The following is a 15,397-nucleotide window of genomic DNA, read 5'->3' on the forward strand; positions in this document are numbered from 1 at the left end:
ATCTGCCCAACGACACAAAGATTCCAAAATCGCCAGGTATTAGTCTCAGCCTCCAATGAAAAGAGCCATTACTTTGTCTTTTGTTGAAACGTTGCTTACTTTCTAAAACCTCCGATTCAGCCAAGTTCGTAGTAGTGGAGCAAGAAATACAAAATAGCTGCAAATGGGTCTCCAGATATAAGTGTGTGAGGACCCACCTTAATGTTCATCATTTGATTCCTAGACCAACATATGGTGGCTATGATGGAAGGATCACTACCTATTCGTCCCTGTTTCACTGTATCAGAGTTTGTGTGTCATTCTGAAGGACAGTACCTCAGACTTATGCGGTAAAATCTCCTTGGCATCTTGCCTAGGTCTTTTTTTAATTTAATTTTTATTTTCCATCGGAGTATAGTTGATTTACAATGTTGTGTTAGTTTCAGGTGTACAGCAAAGTGATTCAGTTGTACATATACCTATATCCATTCTTTTTCAGATTCTTTTCCCATTTAGGTTATTACAGAATACCGAGTAGAGTTCCCTGTGCTATACAGTAGGTCCTTGTTGATTACCTATTTTATATATAGTATATGTTAATCCCAAACTCCTAATTTATCCCTCCCCTAGGTCTCTAATAGTCATTCTATTCCTGTAAGGTCAACAACTTCTGGATGGCGAGCTGTTTGATGAGCTCAGAAATCCCATAAGCATCTCTCATTGCCTTCCTTCTTTTGCTGTAAAGAAAACACCTTGATCAAGACCAGTTTGGGATTTGATGATGAGTATAAGATATCAGGCCCTCGAATGATGGAAGAGGCCAAGTTTCCCTTCTCCATCGTCTTTCCGAGCATCACGGAGCTGAAGCAGCCCATGTCTAGCTTATGTCAGCGTGTCACACAGAACTATCCCAAACTGGGCTTTTGTCTTTTCCAATCAACGTCCATGAGTAACTTCTCGCAGGCACGGACCAGGCACTCTGTTTGTGAGAGGCTTGCTTGCAAATTTCTTACACCTCCAGGTCCTGCTACTGCAGGTGCCACAAATGTCATCGTCATCTGATGATAGACAGCTGCCGGGCAAGTCCAGTCTATGTCTGGACAGCTCAGATGTTCCTGGGTTCTTGAAGGGCACATCAGATCACCTATGTCCACAGTCAGCCTAGCAGCAAGCTAGAGGCTATTTCTCCAAAAGAGAATGTCATTTGCCAAAGAAAGCATAGGTTTGCTCCCTATGCCCAGGGGTTTGCTACAGGCTCCAGGCATCAACCCAAATGTCTCAGCCTCTGTAGGTACCATGAGCTCTGCTGCCGTAAGGGCTGAAGGCGGACCTTCTTGCCCTGCAGCCAGGACCAATTGGAGGACTCTCCCTTAATCTGGGCTCTACTCAAAGCTAATAGCTTCTCCAGTTACCTGTCAAAGTAGTTATTCTGTAATAACCTAAATGGGAAAAGAATTTGAAAAGGAATAGATACATGTATATGTATAACCGAATCACTTTGCTGTACACCTGAAACTAACACAACATTGTAAATCAACTATACTCCACTATAAGATAACAATTTTAAAAAGTTAGTTGGACCAGAACATTTCAATTTAACTAAGAGTGCCTTTTTTCCTAGTGATGAGAGGGTCAGGAGATAACTCCTCGTTCTTAACTTTTTGAGATGAGTCCCAACAAAGTTCAGATCAGCAGAACATCAGAAACTTTACTAAGGGGTCAGGCTCCTGCGTCTTCCTAGAAGAGATATTCAACCCTGGAAACGCATACATACATACATACATATGTGCATACATGCCCTCTATCAGAAAACTATCCATATTTCTAGAGCTACCCAGTTGATAACATATAAAGAATGTAATTTTCCATTACATATTCCTGAATTAACAAAATGTATGGACAACATTTTAATGTGTAACATATTAAACACTCATGGACTATTCACACAGCTGAAGAACTAAAACTCTTCTCAAGTTAGCTTTCCCTCCTCCACTTCACCCCAGCCTCACGCCAAAGGAAACCACCATCCTGGCTTTGGTGTTCATTTTTTGAAAATTTTATTGAAATACAGTTGATTTACAATGTTGTGTTAGTTTTAGGTGTACGGCACAGTGACTCAGATATATACATATTCTTTTTCAGATTCTTTTCTCTTATAGGTTATTACAATATATTGAGTAAAGTTCCCTGTGCTCTACAGTGTGTCCTTGTTGGTTATCTATTTTATATATAGTAGTGTGTATGTGTTAATCCCAACCTCCTAATTTACCCCTGTCCCTCTCCTTTCCCCTTTGGTAACCGTAAATTTGTTTTGTATGTCTGTGGGTCTATTTCTGTTTTGTAAATAAGTTCATTTGTATATTTTTTAAGATTCCATATATAAGTGATATCCTATGATATTTGTCTTTCTCTGTCTGGCTTACTTCACTGAGTATGATAATCTCTAGGTTCATCCATGTTGCTGCAAATGGCATTATTTCATTCTTTTTTATGGCTGAGTAATATTCCATGGTATATATATACACCACGTCTTCTTTATCCATTTATCTGTCGATGGACATTCAGGCTGCTTCCATGTCTTGGCCACTGTAAATAGTGCTGCTATGAACATAGGGGTGCATGTATTTTTTTTTAATTATAGTTTTCTCCAGATATATGCCCAGGAGTGGGATTGCTAGATGATATGGAAACTCCATTTTTAGTTTTATAAGGAACCTCCATGCTGTTCTCCATAGTGTCTGCACCAATTCACATTCCCACCAACAGTGTAAGGAGGGTTCCCTTTTCTCCACACCCTCTCCAGCATTTATTATTTGTAGTTTTTTTGATGATGGCCACTCTGACCGGACTGAGGTGTTCATTTATTCCATATATTTCTTCAGGCAGAACCACACTGGGTTCGTCACTCCATCCCCAGATGGTGTTTAGTAACATGCTTACTGAATGGCTCAACTCCCTGTGTTTTTTAGAAAATACATGGTCCATTGTAACCAGTATTTCTGGGTGGTGAAGGTCTTCCATGTAAGTTACTCCACTGTGTTCCCAGACACAGATGAACACTCACTTTGCACACCCAAACCTTGAACTCCCTTTTGTGAGTCCACTGGTGAGTCAATGCCTGCATCGCTAAGAACAGACTTCTCAGATGGCTCTCATTAATACATAGGTGACAGATGAGGAATCATCAACTCCATTATTTCATTTATCCCTGAAGAACAAAACCCACTTCCATCCCCTTCCACGGTGTTTCTGTGAAGGTATTTTGTAGATGTGATTAATCATTAATCACTGAGTGTCCAGTCTGCCAGCACAGAGACCAACACTGAGCCATTAATATGGCACCATTCCCTGGGGTCATCAGTCAGCAGGTTGACCTCACTGGACCACTTCCATCCTGGAAGAGGATGTGCTTTGTCCTTACTGCTGGAATAGACCTTTGATCTGGACACAGGTGTACCTTCCCCATGCAGTGCTTCTGACAAAACTACCAACCAGAATGCCTTATCCACTGTCATGGTACACCACGCGGCACTGCTTCTGGTCAAGGAACTCACTTCGCAGAAGACAAAGCATGGCAACGGGCCCATGCCCGTGGAATTCTCTGGTCTTACTATGTTCCCCACCATCCTGAAGCAGCTGGCTTGACAGAAAGATGGAATGGCATTTTGAAGACTCAATTACAGCACAAGCCAGACGGCTGATATCTTGCAGGGTGGGGCAAAGTTCTCCAGAAGACTGAATCACCGTCCAACATACGATGCTGAATCACCATCCAACATACGATGCTGTTTCCCCCAGAGCCGGGATTCACATGTCCTGTAATCAAGACACAGAAATAGGAGTGGCTCTAGTCATTATTAACAATGGTGATCCACTAGCAAAATTGTTGTTTCCCATCCTTGTGACCTTAGGCTCTACTCATCTAGAGGTCTTAGTTCCAAATAAAAGATTGCTTCCATCAGGGGGAAGAAAACAATGATTCCATTGAAATAAAAGTTAAGATTGCATCCAGCCACTTTGATCTCCTCATCCCTCTGAATCAACAGGCAAAGAAAGGGTTTGCTATACTGATGGGGTGAATGCCTTTGACTCCCAAAGGGAAATTTGGTAGCTCCTACACAACGGAGGTAAAGAAGAGCACATCTGGAATACAGAATATCCCTTTGTGACTCTTAGTACCATCATGTCCTGAAAGTCAATGGAAAACTACCACCATCCAATTCTGTGGAGAGTGCTAATAGCCCAGATGCTTCTGGAATGCAGGTCTGGAGCACTTCACCAGGCAAAGGCAAAGAACCACAACCAGCTGAAGTGCTCGCTGAAGGCAAAGGGAATGTGGAACAGGTAGTAGAAGAATTAGTTATAAATACCAGCTACAACCATGGAAACTGTTGCAGATACAAGGCCTGTAATAGTTGTAAAACTTCATTATTTTGTTCTGTTTGCATATACATTACCCAAATATTTTCTTTGCTTTCTTCTATTGTCCCCTTATCATCTCACACAAAATGTATCAATAGTAGTGAACGTTACAGCATAGTGTTTATGCTACAGGATATCGAGGAATAAGAGTGGGCTTCACTCAAGGACTGACTCTGCATCCCCTTCTGGGGGAAGGGTTGGCCTGATTTTGTTGTACATAGAATAGTTGTATCATGTAGGGTTGAAGTATGACTTTGTTATTGTCTTTAGTTAGAGATTAAGTGTGGTTTAAGGAATTTTGTATGGTACCAAGTTCACAAAGGGGTGCACTGGACAGTGACGGTCTATTGGTGTCGGCTTAGCTGCAGTCCCGTCACTCAATGAGACACCAGTATAGGTGCTCCTGGGAAGGTATTTTGGTCACACGGTTTTAGCTGGTATTTATAACTACCTTCTTTTACCGTAAGAACTTTTTATTCCAACATGCTTTTCAAATGACTTTGATATTCACTATGGCAGTGTATCCTGGATACGTCCTGAGTTATCATCCTCACATGATGGGCAGGTAGACAGGAAGGAAAAATGAGTTTCTCAGAACAGCAGAGACTGAGACCTAAAAACAATAAATATATCTCTATAACTTTGTTCATTCTGTTCATTGGCAGCTTTAGCTAAACATGAGGGAAGCGTGATGGCTCCTCTTCCCTCTCTGACCCTCCCTCGAGCCTGACAATCTCACAACAGAGGGTAGTTTGCCTTGACATTAACTATCCTGCAGAAAACGTTTTTGGGTAATTAATAACCTTTAATGCTTACTTTGTTAGCTACAAAACCAAATGACTCTCATTCGTAACACTTAACCTCATCAATTCTGACACTCTCTGAGGCTTTGATTTCTGTAAATACCTGGTGACACAACGGTATTCGATAGAAAAAGTTGACATAACAAAGTTGCCGAGTCTGGGATTGTGTTAAAACTGACAGTTCTGAATGTAAGAGTTTGATCCAAAAGTGGAATTAACAGAGAGCCGGCAGAAAGCAAGGGAACAAAAAATGGGGCATGACTGGTGAAGGATAATCAGTTGATTCTAATTTGAGGAAAAACTGACACAGAAAATCAGGCGACCACAGCAAGCCTTTGAAGACGGTAATAGTCACATAAACATGGGCTCCCGTGAAGAAGAGGAAATTCAGAGTTCAACCTGGGGCTCTCCCCACTCAAGAGACAGCTCGTCACCAATGTGATGACTTGTCAACTCCACTACTTTTGCCTGAGAAAGTGAAATGAGCAATTAAATTTTCCCAGCATGTATACTCACACTTCCATCCATGTGCATAAATGGAACCTAATTTATCTCCCCACTGAAATTAACTAGAAAACTGGGCAAATCTATATGAAATAGTAATCTTCAGCCATAGGACACTGACAGCACAGAAGTAGGATTCCTGAAAGAAGGACAAAAATAAGATGAGCCTGACAGTTATCCTGGGTGACAACCCGAAGCAGTTTCCAGTTCACAGCACAAGAAGGGAGACTAAAGAGACCCCAAATGAGGTGGTGGAGACCCTAGGGCTACAAATGTGATAAAATTTCATAGACTTGTGTGCCCCCCAAAATGAGTGTGTGTAAAAACCAGTTGAGTTAATAGTATCTTTGTAACGTCCGTTTTCTGGCTTTGCTAAACCTGTTATATAATATAATGTAAGATGTTGTCAGCGGGGAAAGCTGGGTAAACGGAACTCTCTGTATTAAATTTACAACTTCTGTGTGAGTTTAAAATTATATCCAAATAAAAATTTTTTTTAAATAGAAGCTAAAGGTGTTTTAGAGGAAGAAACATTCATGAATTCTCATTGCTACCAGATTTTTGTTTGTTTTTTGAAGTATAATTGCTTTACAATGTTGTGTTAGTTTCTGCTGTACAATGAAGTGAATCAGCTCTATGTATACATATATCTCCTCCCTCTTGGACCTCCCTCCCACCCCACCCCCCATGCCACCGATCTAGGTCATTACAGAGCACTGAGCTGAGCTCCCTCTGCTCTACAGCAGGTTCCCACTAACTATCTATTTTACACAAAGTAGTGTGTATATGTCAATCCTAACCTCCAAGTTCATCCCACCCTCCCCTTCCCCCACTGTGTCCACATGTCCATTCTCTACGTCTGCATCTCTATTCTTGCCCTGCAAATAGGTTCATCTGTACTATTTTTCTAGATTCCACATATATGCGTTAATATACGATATTTGTTTTTCTCTTTCTGAGTTACTTCATTCTGTATGACACTCCCTAGGTCCATCCACATCTCTATAAACGACCCAATTTTGTTCCTTTTTATGGACATTGTATATATGTATATATGTACCACATCTTCTTTATCCCTTCATCTGTCGAAGGGCATTTAGGTTGCTTCCATGACCTGGCTATTGTAAATAGTGCTGCAGTGAACATTGGGGTGCATGTGTCTTTTTGAATTGTGGTTTTCTCAGGGTGTATGCCCAGCAGTGGGATTGCTGGATCATATGGTAATTCTATTTTTAGTGTTTTAAGGAACCTCCATACTGTTCTCCATAGTGGCTGTATCAATTTACATTCCCACCAACAGTGCAAGAGGGTTCCCTTTTCTCCACACCCTCTCCAGCATTTGTTGTTTGTAGATTTTCTGATGATGCCCATCCTAACTGGTGTGAGATGATACTTCATTGTAGTTTTGATTTGCATTTCTCTAATAATTAGTGATGTTGAGCAGCTTTTCATGTGCCTCTTGGCCATCTGTATGTCCTCTTTGGAGAAATGTCTATTTGGTCTTCTGCCCATTTTTTAAGTGGATTGTTTGTCTTTTTGATATTGAGCTCCATGAGCTGTTTGTATATTTTGGAGTTTAATCCTTTGTCTGTTGTTTCATTTGCAAATATTTTCTCCCATTCTGAGGGTTGCCTTTTTGTCTTGTTTATAGTTTCCTTTGCTGTGCGAAAGCTTTTAAGTTTAATTAAGTCCCATTTCTTTATTTTTGTTTTTATTTCTGTTACTCTAGCAGGTGGGTCATAAAAGATCTTGCTGTGGTTTTTCAAAGAGTGTTTTTCCTATGTTTTCCTCTAAGAGTTTTATAGTGTCTGGTCTTACATTTAAGTCTTTAATCGATTTGGAGTTTATTTTTGTGTATGATGTTAGGGAGTGTTCTAATTTCATTCTTTTACATGTAGCTGTCCAGTTTTCCCAGTACCACTTACTGAAGAGACTGTCTTTTCTCCATTGTATGTTCTTGCCTCCTTTGTCGTAAATTAGGTGCCCACATGTGCGTGGATTTATCTCTGGGCGTTGTATCCTCTACCATTGAGCTATATTTCTGTTTTTGTACCAGTACCATACTGTCTTGATTACTGTAGTTTTGTGGTATAGTTTGAAGTCAGGAAGCCCGATTCCTCCACTCCGTTTTTCTTTCTCAAGATCGCTTTAGTTATTCAGGGTCTTTTGTGTTTCCATACAAACTGTAAAATTTGTTGTTCTAATTCTGGGAAGAATGACATTGGTAATTTGATAGGGATTGCATTGAATCTGTAGATTGCTTTGGGTAGTATAGTCATTTTCACAATATTGATTCTTCCAATCCAAGAACATGGTATGTTTCTCCATCTGTTTATGTCATCTTTGATTTCTTTCATCAGTGTCTTATAGTTTTCTGAGTACAAGTCTTTCACCTCCTTAGGCAGGTTTATTCCTAGGTATTTTATTCTTTTTGTTGCAATGGTAAATGGGAGTGTTTCCTTAATTTCTCTTTCTGATTTTTCACTGTTGGTGTATAGGAATGACAGAGATTTCTGTGCATTAACTTTGTATCCTACAACCTTACCAGATTCATTGATTACTTCTAGTAGTTTTCTGGTGGCATCTTGAGGATTTTCTATGTATAGTATCATGTCATCTGCAAACTTTTTCTTTTCCAATTTTGTTTTTGGTTTTTTTTGGTTTTGTTTTTTTCTTTGGCGGTACGCGGGCCTCTCACTGTTGTGGCCTCTCCCGTTGCAGAGCACAGGCTCTGGACGCGCAGGCTCAGCGGCCATGGCTCACGGGCCCAGCCGCTCCATGGCGTGTGGGATCTTCCTGGACTGGGGCACAAACCCGTATCCCCTGCATCGGCAGGCGGACTCTCAACTACTGCGCCACCAGGGAAGCCCTTCTTTTCCAATTTTTATTCCATTTATTTCTGTTTTCTTCTCTGATTGCTGTGGCTATCAGGACTTCCAAAACTATGTTGAATAAGAGTGGTGAGAGTGGACTTCCTTGTCTTGTTCCTGATATTAGTGGAAATGCTTTCAGTTTTTCAACATTGACTATGATTCTTGCTGTTTGTTTGTCATATATGGTCTTTATTATGTTAAGGTAGTTTCCCTGTATGCCCATTTTCTGGAGAGTTTTTATCATAAATGCTGTTGAATTTTTTCAAAAGCTTTTTCTGCGTCTATTGAGATGATCATATGGTTTTTATTCCTTAATTTTTTAATGTGGTGTATCACATTGATTGATTTGCGTATATTGAAGAATACTTGCATCCCTGGGATAAGTCCCACTTGATACTTTTAATGTGTTGTTGGATTCTATTTGCTAGTATTTTGTTCAGTATATTTGCATCTATGTTCATCAGTGATATTGGTCTATAATTTTCTTTTTTTGTGATATCTTTTTCTGGTTTTGGTATCAGGGTGATGGTGGCTTCATAGAATGAATTTGGGAATGTTTCTCCCTCTGCAATTTTTTGGAAGAGTTTGAGAAGGATAAGTGTTAGCTCTTCTCTAAATGTTTGATAGAATTTACGTGTGAAACCATCTGGTCCTGGACTTTTGTTTGTTGGAAGATTTTTAATTATGGTTTTAATTTCATTACTTGTGATAGGTCTGTTTATATTTTCTAATTCTTCCTTGTTCAGTCTTGGAAAATTATACCTTTCCAAGAATTTGTCCATTTCTTCGTGGTTGTCCATTTTATTGGCACAGAGTTGTTTGTAGTAGTCTCTTATAAGCCTTTGTATTTCTGCGGTGTCAGTTTTGATTTTTACTTTTCCATTTCTAATTTTATTGATTTGCATCCTCTTCCTTTTTTTCTTGATGAATCTTGCTAAGGGTTGATCAATTTTGTTTATCTTCTCAAAGAACCAGCTTTTAGTTTTATTGATCTTTGCTATTGTATTTTTCATTTCCATATCATTTATTCTGCTCTGATCTTTATGATTTCTTTCCTTCTACTGACTTTGGGTTTTGTTATTTTTTCTCTAGTTGTTTTAAGTGTGGGGTTAGATTGTTTATTTGAGATTTTTCTTGTTTCTTGAGGTAAGATTGAATTTCTATAAACTTCCCTCTTAGAATTGCTTTTGCTGCATCCCATAAGTTTGCGTCACAGTGTTTTCATTGTCATTTGTTTCTATGTATTTTTTTATTTCTTCTTTGATTTCTTCAGTGATATTTTTCTCTATCTTTCTGTGAATGTGGTTTTCGTTCCACAAGCTGCAGGATAGTAGTTCCTCTTGCTTCTGCTGAAATGTAAAATAATGTCTTAACCTCTTTAAAAGTTGATTGCTGAAAACAAAAATAATAATCAAAGTGAGTTTGTATTAGTTATTAATTGATACATAAATGATTATCATAAACACTTGTCTTAGAATAACAAACATTTGTTTTCTCATAGTTATGGAGGGTCAGAAATTTGGGAGTGGCTTAGTTGAGTGATTCTGGCTCAGAGTCTCTCAAGAGGTTGTGGTCAAGGTGTCAGTGGAGGGTTTTGTCATCTGAAGCCTTGACCTGGGCTGGAGAATCTGCTTCCAAGATGGCTCCCTCACATGGCTGTCAGCAGTGGACCTCAGTGACTCACTGGTTGCTGGCAGGAGGCCTCTCCACATAGGCAACTTGAGTGTCTTTTTGATGTGGCAGCTGGCCTGCCCTAGAGTCAGTAATCCAAGAGAGAAAGCAAGGTGGAGGCTGCGATGCTTTTTATGATCTCAGAAGTCACCCACTGTCATTTCCACCATATTCTAGTCTCCAGAAGGAAGTCAGTACGTCCTGACCACGCTCAAGGGAGGTGAATTACACCCCATCTTTTGAGGGGTGGATTTCAAGGGATCTGGGGACATGTTTAAGAACTATCACATATAAAAGTAAAATGTATAACAACAGTGGCACAAAGCACAGGAAGAGGCAAATGGAAGTATGCAATTATAAGTGTCTTATACTGCATGTGAAGTGGTATAATATTATGTGAAAGTCGACTGTGATCAGTTAAAATCATACGTTGTAAACCCAAAGAAAGCACTAAATTAAAACTATATTTCTAATAAATCAGTAGCAGGGATAAAGTGGACCCATAAAAAATTGTTCATGTAATCAAATACAAGGCAGGGAAAGAAGGAAAAGGAATAAAGAATAGATAGTACAAAAAGAAACAAAATAGTAAGATGGTACATTTAAAACCAATCATATCAAAAATTACATTAAATGTACATGACTAAACCCCCCAAATAAAGTCAAGGATCATTAGCTTGGACTTAGAAAGTAAAACTAACGATATGATGGATGCAAGAAACACACTTTCAATTGAAGCTGTATCAAAAGTAAAAGGATGGAAAAATAAATATCATAAAAAGACTAAACATAAGAAAGCTGGAATGGCCATAACAATATCAGACAAAACAGATTTCAGAAGAAGGAATATTACAGAGAAGAAAGAGGAAATTTTATAATACAGGGGTTCATTTATTTTAAAAAATCATAAATTGTAAGCACATCTAATATGTACCTAGTAACAGATTTAAAATATATTAAGCAAATATAAGAAACATAGAAACATAAAAAAAAAAGACAGAACTAGATATACCCACAATTATAATTGGAGATTTTAGTGCTCCTCTCAGGAGCTACTAGAACAAAGAGGGAAAAAAATCAGTAAGGAGAGAGAAGACAAAAAACATACCTGGGCTTCCCTGGTGGCACAGTGGTTAGGAGTCTGCCGCCGATGCAGGGGACACAGGTTCGAGCCCTGGTTCGGGAAGATCCCACATGCTGCAGAGCAGCTGGGCCCGTGCGCCACAACTACTGAGCCTGTGCTCTAGAGCCCATGGACCTAGAGCCGGTGCTCCAAGACAAGAGAGGCCACCGCGATGACAGGCCCGAGCACGGCAAAGAAGAGTAGCCCCCGCTCACCACAACTAAAAAGAAAGCCCACGCACAGCAACGAAGACCCAACGCAGCCAAAAATAAATTAATTAAAAAAAAATTATACCTAAGCTGACCTCATTGTCACTACAGAAACCTGTACCCAGTGACAGTAGAATAAGCATTTTTCTTCAAGTGCAGTCAGAGCATGTATGAAGAAAAAACATATTCAGTGGCATATAACTACAAACACATTTAAGAGTAGGAGTCCACAAGCTCTAATCCTTTAGCCAAATCTAGCCTACTCCCTGTTTTTGTAGATAAAATTTTGTAGGTAAAGTTTTTCTGGAACACAGACATGTACATTGTTTATATCTATGGCTGCTTCTGCACTACAGCGGCAGAGCTGAGTAGTGGCTCCAGAGAGTATATACTAGCCCACAAAAACTGAGCTCTTTACCATCTGGACCCCTGTTTAAGAAGATTGAAATCATAAAGATCATGTTACCTGATAACAACAGAATTAAACTAGATATCAATAACAGACTCCTAGAAAATCCCCAAATATTTGAAAGTTAAATAACACATCTCCATATAATGCATAGGTTGAAAACATTAAACTAGAAAATATTTTGTACTGAAAGAAAATGAAAACACAATATATAAAAATTTGTAGGATGGAGATAAAGCAGTACTTTGAAGTAAATTTATAGCATTAAGTGTTCATGTTAGAAAAGAAGGAAACATCTCAAATCACCGATTCTACCTTAAGAAACTAGAAGAAGGCAAAAGAAATCCAAAATAAACAGAAAGAAGGAAAGCATAACAATAAAAATCAAAATCAAAGAAGAGGAAAAACAATAGAGTAAATCAATGAAACCGAAAGCTGGGTTTTTTTTGAACAGAGAAATCAAATTGGTAAAACTCTGGTCAGACTGTTCAGGAAAAAGCCAGAAGAAACACATTTCCAAACTGGTCTGGAATGAAAGAGTTGTCCCTTTACATCCTACATTTTTTAAAAAGCTAATAAGATAATAAGCAATTTTAAACTCAAACTTTTATAAGATAAATTTCTTGCATGACCAACGTATCAAAGCTCAATCAACAAGAAGTAGATGTGGAGCAACTGGAACATTCTTGCATTGTTGGTGAGATCACAAAGTCATACAACTAGTTAGGAAAATGATTTGGCAATTTTGTGTAAAGTAAAACAAACACCCACTGCACTGTCCAGGATCACACTTCTACGTGCTTCCAGGGGACGTGCTTCCAGACTTGTATGTGAATATCCGCCTCAGCTTTACTCATTGCGGCCAAATCCTGGGAAAATTCAAGGGTTCGTGAGCTGGTGAATGAACAAGATTGTTATATTCACACCATGGGACACTATCCAGCCATTAAATAGGACTGAACCACAGATAGGATTTCACTGTAACAAAATGTTACAAAAGGTTTCAACTATAGGCTGTCGGGACTGTGGTGGGGAGAGAGTTGACTGCACGAGGAAGGAAGTTTGTGGAGTGAAGGCAGTGTTCCCTATGAGGCTTGTGCTGGTAGTTACACAATCACGCACATTTGTCATCAAATTAGACACGGAAGTTGATGAACTTTATTGCATATCTATTACACCTTAATAAAACGGATTTTGAAAAAAGAAAAAGAAATATCAGGTTATGGTAGGAGGGAAAGCCTGGGAGGGGGCAGGGTGGCCAGGGACGTGTGGGTCAGTGTGTCAGGGAGAGGCCAGTCCTGAGGGCGGCCCTGACTTGGCCCTTCCGGCCACCGGAGGGGGTGCACAGGTCAAGCCAGGTGGCTCCTGGAGGGGCCACCTCCATGTTTCAGATGAAAAGCCTGACCTCAGAGAGGCTGTGACTTAACCCAAGGGCACAACCCAGTGACAGAGGGGCCAGGGTCTGAGTGCCAGGCTGCCAAGCAAGGAGGCTGTGAAACAGCAGAGCTGGAGAGAGCAGGAGACACACACACACAGCACACCGCAAACATACGCACATAACACACAGCAAACACACACACGCACAGAGCAAACACATAAACACACAGCAAACATGCACAACATACAGCAAACACACACACAGCACACACGGAGCACACCCACAACACACCGCAAACACACACACATGACATACAGCAAACACACACACAGCAAACACACAGAGCACACACACCAACACACAGCAAACATACAGCACACACAACACACCACAAACATACACACATGACATACAGCAAACACACAGAGCACACACACAAACACACAGCAAACATACAGCACACACACCACACCACAAACATACACACATGACATACAGCAAACACACACACGCACAGAGCAAACACATAAACACACAGCAAACATATGCACAACATACAGCAGAGCGCACACACACACACAGCAAACACACACACAACACATACAGAGCACACCCAGCACACCCAGCAAACACACACACAAGGTCACACGTCCAAGTTAGGTGTGCGATCCAGCAAACCACCACAGAGCAGCCGGTTCCACAGGAGTGAGGGGTCCCTGGTCTCCGAGGACAGATGTACCCAGGCGGTCCTCCGTCAAGATGAACTGAGCACCGGGAGAGGGGCAGGAATATGCGCACGACCATCAGCCACGCCCCCCCCCCAACCAGGTAGCTGGGTATCTCCCAGCTCTGCTCTACACCCACCAGGGGAAGGACTCGGGCCGTCCGCCAGGACCGTCCAGCTGGGCAGCGTGCACTGTGGTAAACCCCGTGACACACGTGAAGGAGGCAGCAAGCAAGGACAGAAGGGTGACAGGTGGACACAGTGGGGCGGAAGGGAGGCGTCAAGGAGGAGATGTCCTCCCAGTCGGCTCCGGCTGCTACAGCAAACAGCACGAACGGACGGGGCGGCTTAAACAACAGACATTTATTCTCTCAGGATTCCGGAGGTTGAAAGCTCAAGACCAAGGTGCCAGCAAATCACTGTCTTGCTGGCGTGTAAACAGCCTCCTCACCTGGCCTTTCCCGGTGCCACACACGGAGAAAGGGAGGTGAGGGGAGACAGAGAGGGAGGGAGAGGGAGGGAGAGAGAAGGAGAGGGAGAGAGAAGGGGAGGGAGAGAGAAGGAGAGGGAGAGAGAAGGGGAGGGACAGAGAAGGAGAGGGAGAGAGAAGGGGAGGGAGAGAGGAGGAGAGAGAAGAAGAGGGACAGGGAGGGAGAGAGAAGGAGAGGGAGGGAGTCCTTTTTCTCTCTTCCTCTTCTTATGAGGGCACTAATCCCATCACAAGATTTCATAAAACCTAAAACCCTGCCTTTGGGGGTTTGATTTTTTCAGTGCTGGCATGAATGTGTTCTATAGTTTCTGGAACAAGAATTAAACCCCAGATGGAAAGTGCCTTCCAAGCCACCCTCATTTGAAGGACAATGCTCAAAATATAATTTTCCAAATGAAGAAAATGTTCCCAGTCAACGATGTCTGATCGTTTGATTGGGTGTTAATAACGCGGTCCAAGCTCCCGCTGCCCGTGGCACAGCTGGGGGCCGCTCCGCTGTGCTGCAGGGAACAGCCACGCAGAGAGCAGGGACCAGGGCCCCCGACAGCTAGCGCTCTCTGTGCTGTCCTCCCCACACGTTTCCAAGACATGAACATCACAGGGCTCCGCGGACGGAGGCATCAGGCTTCCATGGGGGAAGTCTCCAGGCTGAAGGACCTGGCCTGCGAGAGCCCCCGACCAGGTGTCTCCGTGTCCTTCACCTGCCCACTTCCTCCCCACAAACCTAGACGCCCTTCCTCTGTGTCACCTCTCTCACCGAGGTGCCACTGTCGCCCGCACGGACACACACACAGCTACCCTGGGGCAGAGTC

General features: G+C 41.5%; 1 long non-coding RNA gene across 1 annotated transcript in view; it reads right to left on the bottom strand.

The window, feature by feature from the left end:
* Nucleotides 1-2,766: 2,766 nt before the first annotated feature.
* LOC116759226 overlaps nucleotides 2,767-15,397 on the bottom strand; it is a 115,002-nt gene continuing 102,371 nt past the window's right edge. Inside the window, exon 13 of the long non-coding RNA XR_004351385.1 lies at nucleotides 2,767-3,795. This is a non-coding gene — a long non-coding RNA (uncharacterized LOC116759226). The remainder of the gene's footprint in view (nucleotides 3,796-15,397) is intronic.

The sequence above is a fragment of the Phocoena sinus genome, chromosome 9 (assembly GCF_008692025.1).
Source record: "Phocoena sinus isolate mPhoSin1 chromosome 9, mPhoSin1.pri, whole genome shotgun sequence".
NCBI classification, from domain to species: domain Eukaryota; kingdom Metazoa; phylum Chordata; class Mammalia; order Artiodactyla; family Phocoenidae; genus Phocoena; species Phocoena sinus.